Raw genomic sequence first — 9,918 nt, 5'->3', positions numbered from 1 at the left:
TATATATATATATATACACACACATAATTATTTTAAGATTAGCTAAATTTTTCTAAAAATAATTTCGTTGAAATCCATCAAAATAATTATGTAGAACGCTTGAACTCTTGTTTTCTTTTGCAGCTTGATAATACTGTCAAAGTTTTAACATTCTAATTATCAATTTAGCGTCCTACATACAATAATTATTTCCAGATCCGTATCTTGTAAAATTTTTAGATACTTCAGCAATCGCTTCCATGATAATGTATAAAAAATCCACTTTTAGACGAGATAGAAGTGTTGTTATATAAATTGACGTGTTCCACGTGCGGAAATATTTTAGTCGTCTCAATAGATATCTATATTGAGAGTCAACTACCGATAATTAATCGCATGAGCTCCACTTCGTAAAAATACTAAAAACACAGTTCGAACCACGAATTGTCCGAAAATTTGTACAGTGATGTCACAAAGGTCCATCAATGAAGAATGAAAAGCAAGAATTTTATTTCATCATCTTAAGGAAAGAATTCTGCGTGAAGTATGAAAAATCTACTTGTTTTCTTGCTTCACAGAAATCCAGGATTAAGTAAATTAATGTTTTTTTTAAACTAAACTAAGTTAATGGCTTATAAAATTAATAAAATTAAATTGAAAGTTGAAGGAATAAAGAATTAATTTAATAAAAGTTAAGTTAAGATTAAATTATTAACTTAAGTTTAAAAAAAAGTTAATTTTGAAAAAAATTATTTTTGAGATTAGAATGTCCTAATTTTTCTTAAAATGAAATTACTTTAAATAATTTTTATAAATATAGATTATTAGGCAAATCCACAGTATCCACAGTAAATTACTTATATATAATAAGAGTCATACTATTGTATAAGGTGTTTTTGTCAAAATCTTGCGAGAGAGAAGGTATATACTATGTATGTGTGTTTTTATTTCTCTTTTTTTAATCTTTATCTAACTTTCTTTAACTTCTGAAACGACTGTTCATGCATGATTACATGGACTAGATATTTGTTACAAAAAGTATATGTAAAAATTTGACATTTTTGAAAGAAAATGGGTGAATGTGCAACTCTGTTTTACAATAATTCTTCATGTTGCTGAAATATAACGTTTGTGATATCTAAAATTAGTGATTCAAATATAAGCGAGAATTGACAAAATCTAGCGAGTCAATAAAAATTATCGTATGGTGTGATTGTCTCTTATTATAGAGTCTCTCATCATAAAATCATTGAAGTTTTTCTAAATTAATTCTCTAATTAATTTAAGACTTTATAGAAAAAAAATATTAGCATTAAGAGAGATAGAAAAAATTTTCAATTAAAAAAAGTTAATAAATTACAGTTTAAAATTTAATTAAGTTAAAAATTAATTTAAAATTAACTAAGTTAAGTTAAAAGTTTTAAAACTTTTAACGTTTCAACTAGTTAGTATCCAACCCTAGAAATCTAATACCAACTAATTACTGAAGGACAGTAATTAATTATTTATTTTAAATATTGAAAGCACTGTTTAATACTTTTAGTATCCAAATAAGTAATGAATTAAATTGGCCAGTATCGGATTTCAGTAAGAGTTTACTTTACATTACAACATGTATTTTACATAAGCAGATATCTCATCATCAGTCGGACAGTTTTCTATCCGCTTCGTAATTCTCTGTATACCGGATTTTTTCTACTGACAATCAGTCATACATGCGCGTTACGCTCAAATCATAGTCGAAACGCAGGAAATAAGAACTTGGCAGTAAAACGGCGCTCGCGCGCACGTTGTTACGCAACTATTGATGAACTTTAGCTCCCGCAGCAATACAAATGATAAAGCACTTCGCGTGACGGATGTATTAATGACGCGTGTTATGTAAGCCGTTCGCGTGCGTTCATTTCCGCGGAAGCGCTCCGCTCGTCGTAAAACGCGCGCGGCGCGTTAATGAAAGTCGAGCCTCCGACTCTTGCCGTAGAGCGATAGAGAGAGGAGATTTACTCTCCCAGATCTCTCGCCGCGGCACACTCGCCTTACGGAAATCTAATACTGGCCTATCTAATATGAAAGACAGTTATTGATTACTTTTTAACCCTCTACGAACTACGTAAACTACATCTCACATAAGTTCTAAACCTTGTTTTGTTTGAAGTTACAACATAAAAATGAGGCTTCCGCCTTATGGCGACTGATAGAGGAAGTTCAAGGTTTTTTTTCATTTACAATTCAGAACCTAATCGTATAAATTGCACAATCGTCCAAAAATTTTCGTTTCCAAATGACCCGTTCCTACAATCGGGGTTAATTATATTAAAAGTATGGATGTTCAGTGCTTTTAGTATTTCAAATAAATAATTAATTACTATACTTTTTTTGCTGAATATCTAAGAATTTAAGTGGATGTATCTAAAAATAAATTTTGTTCGATTATTAAAATAATTATATAGGACGCTCAAACCTTCCTAGAGTATTAATACAATAATAAAGGGCTCTAAATAATAATAAACGATTTACATTGATGTAAGTTTACAGAGTATTAAAGAGCCAACCGCAGAATTTGCGTACAATTATTTTATATATCTTAATGATAATTACATTGAATTTGATATTCAATTTGAGTGACTTCATCTTCTTCTGAGGAGGACTCGAATACAACCGAAACATGTCAGGATTTCGAATTTAAGAGAATAGGTTTGAATATCAAATTCATGTAATTATCATTAATCATTCTATGGTTGGTTCTTTAATATCCTGTAAACTTATATCATTGTAATTGTTCCTAGAATATTAAAATTTGTTGAAGATTATCCTAAAGATGTCTTAAGGCGTTCCATCCAGAAGACGTTTCCAGAAAAAAAATGTAGATATGTGAAAAAGAAAGCATTTATTGCGCTCGTTAACGTTCATTTAACAATCGCGAGCAAACAACAATTCGACATGGCACGACTCCGATGAATTTACTGATCGATAGAGCAAAATGTGCGCCAAAGCGAAGATCATCTCGAAGACTCGAGACAACACGATTTCTGACGATGAAAGATTTCTAGAACCCTAATATGGAAATCGGACAACTCACACCGGCGTGACACGCGCTCGTTATTTAATATGGCGTTACACAACTCGCCTGTTTTTTTCAGGAGTTCGGGAGTGACTCATTAATTCTATGATTCTATCGCTCAACTTTACGTCGAATAATTCGTGCTCGCGAAACACGAGGAGAAGCAGCAATAAACACCGCGTGTTATGCGTCACGCCGGGAAATAAAACAGTTAAGAACATAATTCGGAATCTCCTCGAGATGACGATGCATTATGTATATTTCGCGTTTCCCGCGAAACAAGAAGTTTCGATTATCGTATCATTTTTGGCAGAGTCATCGCGCTATGCGTCACGTTGTGGAGAAATAGAACAGTCGAGGATGTAATTCTTTCTTCGAAGTAATGATGTATCATTTTTATATTTCGCGTTTTCCGCAAATCGTTTTGATTACGCCGGTCGACAAGTGATTTTGTTAAATGGAAAATTTTAATTTTAATTCTTATATAAGTATATATAAGTATATTTTTTATGATTGACTGAAAGAATTAGAATTTATCCTAAGATTCCAAGTTTTTGTAATCGATAAAGTTCTTTTTAAAAATTATTGTATAAATTAATTCTTTTAAGTAATAATAAATTTTAATATTTTTTTGTTAACAACGGCTTGTTGTGTATGAGGTCTTTTTTTAAAATGATTTATTTTCGAAGCCTTTTATTATAGAAAATCATGTTAAATAGAAAATTATGTTAAATTCAGTAGCTATTCTCTATCATTTATATCTAATAATAAGCAGAAAAGATAAATAGAGGAATTCTTTAATATATTCAAAACCCTATTCTCCTCATTTTGAGAAAAGAATTTTTCAGAATGAAAAATCACAAAAAATACTGTAAAAGATACTTTACAAGATTAATTTAATACGAGATAAACGATAAAGAATTTTGTCGAGCAGCTTTATCGTATCATTTTCGGTGGCATTATTGCGGCCATCCTGATTCGCGCTCGTGGAATCTCGCTCTGTTGAAGGATGTGGAAGTTTATTGAACGTTCTCCTGGCGAGCCGCATTGCCGGTGCATTACGACACACGATTCGCAATCGGCTTTTGAAAGCCGAGGTGGTCGATCGGTTTCCTCGATATATCAGAGTGCGCGACACGGGCAATGAATTATCAAACACGAAATACCTGTCGAAATTGAGCAACCTCTTGGAATTCCAGCCGCCCAATTACGAGTTTCGCGTGACTCATGTTATCCTTCGTCCAATCCGATTTGCCGATTTTTCCGTCTCGGAAGTCGCCCACGCAAATCACGAGGCTCGTTTTGAATGGAATCATATTATCCGGCATTATCGAAATAATAACAGCCTATTTTTTATCGCTCCACCGGACTGTATTAAAATATTTTTCCTCGCTTTCGCCAAATTTCAGAAATACAGAAAAAAGAAGACTTCTACTGAAGTATTTAAAAATTTAACTATACGGAGAAATATATTTGGTTGAATTAACCGGAATTCTGATGAAAAATGAACGATCCAGAATTGTGTAAAATGTACAGATAAAAGTCTGAAAATCATTTTGTTGGACTGTCAAAATATTTATATAGGTCACTTTAGTTGGTTGCTAGAATGTCAAAACATTTCTCATCACGCTTGAGTTTCCTACGTCAATTATTCTATTGGCTCAACAAAATTATTTTTTAATTATTTTTCAATCTGTATTCATCTAAATTGTTAGATATCATTTAGGAAAATCATTCTTTTTATGCGCCTTTTTTTATTTGCTCTCTTTCTCAATCTGGAACAATTAAAACAACTACTTGTAGCCAACTTACCTGTATTTCATAGAATAAAATCTACAAAAAACGGTTTTACTAAAGGAAAATTCAGATGTAAAAGAGAGATACAGATAAAAATAATTTTATTGGACTATTAAAATAATTATTTAGGTTGTTCTAATTGTTTATTAGAATGTTGAAACTTTTTGCAATATTACTTATCATACTTCAATATATAAAATTGTTTTAATGGTCAAACAAAGTTATTTTCAGCACATATCTAGTTAAATTTTGTTAAACACTTCAGTAAAACCATTATTTACGCGCATGTATCTATTTTATTTAAAATATAACGAATGTACACTAATTAATTCAACCACAAAGAACACATTTGTACGGACAGAGCAATTTTGCTAAAGTTAAAGTATCTAAAAATAATTCCATTGAACTCTTATAAATATTTTTACAAAACTCTTATCAATACGTTGTTACAAAACTCGATAATTTTGTTATCGAAATAATTAATAAGACATTCAAATTGGTTACTAAAACGTCAAAATTTTTTACGACATTGTTCATCATACTTGAGTTTCCTGTATAATTATTTTGATGCTTCAAAATTATTTTCCGATCTATTTAAATTTTTATGTTTTAGCAAAATGTAAAATATAAAATTTAAGTATATAAAATATAATAAAAGATGTAATCCGCTCAATATATTGTAAACACAAAAATTAAAAGAGTAGGTCAAAAAACGAGCAAATAAAAGATTTTAATTTAAACTAGTATATCATTTCACATTAATTCACAATTAACTAGTATTCAATGTAAAAAACCATGGAACATTGCGACTAAGTCTTTCAACCAATTAAAAATAACATAAAGACTTGATATAGTTGGAACTTGATATAGTTCCATCTTTTATTCGCTCGTATTTACTCTTTCGCCCTATTTACTCTTTTAATGTTAGTGTATAAAATTTAAAGTTTTAGCAAAATCATTCTTTCCGTGGAATACAATTCCGGCCATCGAGCGCGCGTCGTTTAAAAGGAAATCGGGCGGCAACGTGATAGAGAAATAATGTCAAGTCTCCGAGGAAAGAATACTTCTATCTTACGTACTCATTACCTTACGTACAAAAGAATGACTCGGAGGACTCGAGAGCAGCACGTATAAGCTCCGCTCGCTGATATCGCAACTTTGTGAAATCCCGATGGACGTGTTCCAAAAACTCGCGGATTTCCGCCCACGGCGGACGACCTCCCGCGACACGGCGCTCTCTTCTGCGCTTTGAAATTAGCTCGAAATTATTTCGGTTACTCGTAAATTGCTCTATGATCTCGCGATCTATTTCCGAAGTCTTGCGATTCACGCGAGTAATTTCAGCTGAAACGTCGTATGCGCGGCGACCCGCGAAGTAGGACTTCGTGGATTTCACGAATTCCGGAAGCGGCCGGGACTTATTTGCATCGACCTCTCCAATCAAACGCGTAAACAACATTGTTGATCGGCGGCGCAGGCTGCAACGCGTACTCATCGAGTACGTCGTTGGCTGATATAATACAATTCCGACGCAGATCGCGCAAACAACCATGACCGCGATAGATCGCAGTTTCGTGACGCACGCGGAAACAACACCGCGCTTTGCCGCGTGACGTACGCCACGTGTTACGGCCGGGGAATCACGTTCCGTTCTTCCGCTTACGACAGTAAGTGGAATAATCGGCGAATTCGATCGAGGGACGGATCACGTTTCCCCGAGGCATCCTTTCCTTCTCGTGCTCGAACGCTCACCAATGCGTTCATCTCGTCTCGCAAATCTATGCTTCCTAGTAATCAACCTTTTACCTGTTGTCGTTCTTGTTTTCTGTCACGTATCTTATTTATCTACTACTTGTAAACACTTGCAATAAAGTTACTATTTTGTAACTTAATGAAAGTTCTCTCCATTATCTTGTGAAATCTCACTCCAAAAGACTGAAAATGGAGCCAATCTTTGAAAAAGAGTGGAAATATTTTTATTTTCGAAATTTGTACTCTTTTGAAGTGAGATTCACTCCAAAGAAATGAAATCGCATTTCTCTTTTTCTGGAATCTCACTCCAACAGTTTGAGTCCTACATAATTATTTTGATAGTCCAGCGAAATTCTTTTCAGATCTGTATCTATAGTTTTTTAGATGTCCTTTCTGTCCTTTCCGAACGATTTGATTAAAATCCTACGAGAGAGAAAACTTATTTAAAAATCAAAGTTTTCCAGAAAATAAGTTTGAAATGGTTTTGAACCGTTAAAATTTTCTGATATTAATTTTAAAGTGCAAGTTTGGTATAATAATTGATTATAGAGGAATAAAAGTATGTTCTCTTAAAATACGTTCCTTTTTCTTGTTTCTTTATGTTTCTGTTATTTTTTTATAACTAAAAAATTGACAATTTTTGAGTCGTCTTATAGCGAATAAGCGATATATATTTATTTCCTATTTATATACTATCTCACTAATTTATTATTTACCGTCTCACTTTAATCTTAATTAAGGTTGCACAGTGAGAGTTTAAGTTAAAGGTGCACGTAGATAGTATAGGTAAACACATAAACATCAGGAAACAGTATACGCCTTTATCTCTCGCAGGATTTTGAGGAAGTTGCTTTTAGACTTTTAAAGAAGTTCTCGAGTGAGACTCTGGACAGACTGTAAGTTCGTATAAAATACGATGTTTATCTTATCTGCAAACGAAATAATTCCCGAGAAGAAGCACTGACATCACTTATCGAAATTAAACCAGCAATAAAGAATGAACATTATTAAACGTTTCCAACGTCATTCCTCCCACTCTTTCCGTCTCTCTCTCCTTTTTTTTCTTATCCATGAGCCATGATTCTACGATTATGAAAGAATTGCGTCACGCGTAGATCAACGAAGACAGACGTAAAGACGCATAAAGACGCATTCTGATATTCATATCGAGGTACAGTCTTTAGACACAGATTGACGTGACGTCAACGTGCACGAGCGTTATTCTGTTATTTTTATCGACTAATGCAGGTGCCTTCCGTGGAAATAAATGCTCATAAGATTCTAACGAGTGGAACTAAATGGAAGCCGTTACGCAATCAGCATCGATCGCTGCCACTTTCGTATATTATTATTCCGGTTGGCGCATCGCTCAATTAATCGACCAATTCTAGATTCCATAATAAGCTTTGCGTGCGTCGTTCATGTATAGACTATTCCCCCTTTTCCTCTGTATTCTCCTACTTTTCATTCGCGTATAAATGCGAGAGGAGATGCGCGATGATTCCATGCGTTTTCCGCGGATGAAAAGCGTCATCGAGGACGACAAATGAGGTTGAATCATCAAATGATCAAATGATCTCGTTTTTCTCGCCGAATCATCGTCACGTACGTTACGTGGCACAGCAGATTTTTCGTCGAAACGTTGCGCAATTCCGCCGCAACTCAGAATCAATTGCGACACGTACCATTTGCTGCAGATTCGCTGTATAACCTCTGTTCCGAAAAATCATCGTTGACGTTACTCGCACTTTAAAAAATATAATATGAGTGCATTCAGAAAAATGGTCCGGTTGAATTAAATAAGAATTCTGATGGAAAATGGACGAGTCAGAATTTTCTTAGAATTCTAGTAGATTTTATCAGAAATATTGTGTCAAACGGAATTCCGGTTATCTCACCTAGAATTTTAAATTTACGATTTAACATCCGGTTGTCTGTATAATTCTTACCATGTTGATAACATCAATATATGGATTTAAAATCTTTGTTTATATCAATATCATCAAGGTGTGGATTTAAAATCCATATTGAATTTTTTTTTGTCATTATAATCAAATAAGTAAATAGTAAGCAAATGCTAAGAAAATGCACAGTTGAAAATTGTACAAATTCACAAAGAAATATGATTTGACACGGAGAACCTTGATCGCTTACCTTTTTCACTTACGCGTGGTTAAGAAAATAATTATATTCATCATGTAATGGCAATTCTTTCGAAAGATTTTTTAAATTTTATTTACAACACATTCAAATGTTGATATTAATATTAAAAATTATCATAGATAGAATTTTTTCATAGTTGATAAAAGTTATTCCTATGACATCATATATTGCAGTGATAAAAACAAAGGTCTTAATCATAATTGCTTCGTTGCAATCACGTTATAATCGCAATTCGTTATAATCACAAATATCAAACATTCTTCTCTCACGAAGCACTTCCGTAGATTTAACAATCGACATTATCTACATGTTATTCTCGTTCTACCTTAATCTCTGCTGTAGTTTTAGAAAAAAGCCAGGAGGCTCTTCCGGATGGAGCAAGATCGAAAAGGCCCGGGAAAAATCAAATCAGATCAGTCACTCGGAATCACGCGCGCTATTAATAATTCATCCGTGTTGTCGTCGCCGTCGTCGTTGTTGTTTGCACCGGAGGAAACGTCGTAGCCAACTGCGTGGTAATTCCTCTGTTAATTTCTCCGAGCATGCGTCTCCTCTGCAGTATCTCTCCCCGCCCGTTATCAATCGGCATTTCCGAAGAAATCTTATCTCCTCTCCCCTTTCCCGGCCGGTATCACCTAATTTTCCGGGAACGACGAGAGAGGAGAGAGAGAAAAACAGTGGACGTGTAGATAGAGCGTGTGTGTTGTTCGTAACACGCGGGCACGTGTTCCACCCGCGCGTTGCGCAATGCGGCTGCACGTGGCCAGCTGCTGCGTGCACAAGCGTCGCATTTGCGACTCTTAAAGCTTAAATACAACAGGCCGCAGGGAATAACGAGCTCCAATCAGAGCTCTGGGATATAACATCGAACTTACACACCAGAGTCTGATTCGAGACGACTCGTTATTCATTGTTGTCTATGCCTGTGCCTATTGTGTTTAAGCCTTTACGTTCCTTCCGGGAACATCGTCGGGGATTAATGCGTAGCGCGAAACCGCGCGTTCCATTCCGCGGAACTGTTTGGCGCCTCGACGCCCGTCTCCGGGAATGCGGCGGGACTTTCCGCATTGCGGCAACGATCGAAAAAATACTCCCGTACTGCTGTAATTATTATGCGTACTCTGTCCTGTAAGTTATGTAATAGTTGTAAACACAAATATGCCAAG

The 9,918-nt window shown here is 34.6% G+C and overlaps 1 protein-coding gene across 2 annotated transcripts in view; it reads right to left on the bottom strand.

Annotated features, from left to right (window-relative positions):
• LOC108694753 (forkhead box protein P1-like) overlaps positions 1–9,918 on the bottom strand; it is a 26,187-nt gene that overhangs the window by 4,248 nt on the left and 12,021 nt on the right. Inside the window, exon 1 of one of the 2 annotated variants that reach the window (XM_018204412.1) lies at positions 9,078–9,247. The exons of the other annotated variant lie outside the window; for it this stretch is intronic. The gene's annotated coding sequence lies outside the window, so the exon portion shown is untranslated. Of the gene's footprint in view, positions 1–9,077; positions 9,248–9,918 lie in introns of those variants that run through there. 2 annotated transcript variants of the gene reach the window in all.

The sequence above is a fragment of the Atta colombica genome, unplaced genomic scaffold (genome assembly GCF_001594045.1).
Source record: "Atta colombica isolate Treedump-2 unplaced genomic scaffold, Acol1.0 scaffold123, whole genome shotgun sequence".
Classification (NCBI taxonomy): Eukaryota; Metazoa; Arthropoda; class Insecta; order Hymenoptera; family Formicidae; genus Atta; species Atta colombica.
The sequence above is the reverse complement of the archived record's forward strand: the minus strand, read 5'-3'. Positions and strand labels throughout refer to the sequence as shown.